This window comes from Physcomitrium patens, chromosome 25 (genome assembly GCF_059467195.1).
Source record: "Physcomitrium patens ecotype Gransden chromosome 25, ASM5946719v1, whole genome shotgun sequence".
Classification (NCBI taxonomy): domain Eukaryota; kingdom Viridiplantae; phylum Streptophyta; class Bryopsida; order Funariales; family Funariaceae; genus Physcomitrium; species Physcomitrium patens.
In genome coordinates, this window is record NC_143434.1 from 37,663 (window position 1) to 39,566 (window position 1,904).

The window sequence follows — 1,904 nt, forward strand, 5'->3', positions numbered from 1 at the left end:
TTTTTTTCCCTCCGAAGCATGAAGCTAGCTCTCTGATCCTTCTAAAAAACTTTATTCTCCCTCTTTAACCCTAATTCTCCCCTCTTTCAAACCCTAGCCTCTGAATTTCTTCAATCTTCCATCTTGGATCCGGAATTGGCTCCACCGTTAGAATTCTCTCCTCTATTTTTATCTTTAAGAGATCCATTTACCAAAAATAACATTCCCTGAAATGGCACAGAGAACAAGATAGCCTGAAATAGAATCAAAACCCTGTAATCAGGACCACATTGAGTCGCTTGACCAATTCAGGTCTCATATTGGCTAAGAGGCCCGTAGTAAGATCTCGATGTTTCCATAATTGGACCGCATTGAGTTGCCCGAACAATTCAGGTCTCATATTGGGTAAAAGGCCCATGATAAGACCTGGATTGGATGTCTTGAAATTGGATCCAATTGGCTCTTCGAACCAAGTTCACCCGTTGTTGAATTGGTCCTTTCCGTTTCTGCTGACTTTCGTTATTGGAATCGAACAGAGCATTTCAGTATGCCCCGGCTGACTGTAACGGGGTGACAGAACCTGGCCTCTTAGTATTTGCACTAGAATTGGTTGTTGCTCCCAATATTCGAGGTAATTGAATATTAATAAAAGTCCCCTTTCTTTATATTATCACAGTATACTCATGTTACAATACGACATCCACCCCCTCTGAACCTATGCATCCTCCGATATGCACCAATTTATCCAATTGCTGTTTGATTTAAAATATATTCTCTGCATCTTTGTCCAGCTCGTCTTCGTCACCTTCATTATCCAAATCACTTTCATCTTCTTGCTGCGGAATCTCTATACCTTCATTAAGGTCTTCCATATTCATCTCTGCGTGTCTTCGTTTAAATATTTTTACTCGCTTCCCTCCAATTGGTATTTTCAATTTTATACCATCTAACTTCCGTAATGAGTAAGTCGCATTATCATGAACAGTTGTTACTACATATGGTCCAAACCAACGTTTTAAAAATTTCTGCAAAGTACTATGTTGATTATCGAGACTATTGTCATAAACAAGTACCCAGTCACCTTCTTCGATTGCTTTAGGTCTCAATCGATGTTGCTTATCAAATCGCGCCTTGTTTTGTAACCTTGCTCTTTTTAACCTTTCCAATGCTATCTGCACATCTTTCGAACTTTGCTCCAATTGTCGAATCCTAATAGCCAGAGGTTCTTCTCTTGTTAATCCATCTTTCCATAGTAGCATACTCCAAGTAAGTACCTTTTCTTCAATCGGCATAATTAGTTTTTAACCTGTCATAAGTTCTATTAGCATATATCCTGTCACTGAACTATGTGTTGTTCGATCAGCCCATAATGCAAATGACAAAAGCCGTGGCTACTCTCTAACTTTCCCATTACAAGCTTTAACTAATGTTTTCACGATCGGTGGGTGACCACGTTCGCTTTCTGCATTCCCTTCTGGATTATAAGCAGTAGTTAGTGATAGTTTAATTCCACATCTTTCAAAGAACTTACGAGCTTCTTGTGCATTTAATTCTCTATGATCTACAGTGATTTTTCCTACGCATCCGTAGCAGCAAATGACATCTTCAAGCAAAAATCTACAAATCCCCTCTGTAGATTTTGTCCTCAATGCTCTTCCTTCTACTAGATTTGATAAATCTTTACGAGCTAAAATCAAATATCTCATCTGCCATAATCCAACTGGCATAATAACCAAATCAACAACCCATTTAAAATGAATAGCCAGAGGATACGTAGGATGAAGACCATCTCGATGTCGGATATTAGAATATGATTGACAGATCTCACATGACTCTACAAATGAGAGCACATCTCGATACATATTTTTCCACCAATATCGTTTCTTGAGTTTAGCGAAAGTAGCCCAGATTACTCTATGCCCTAC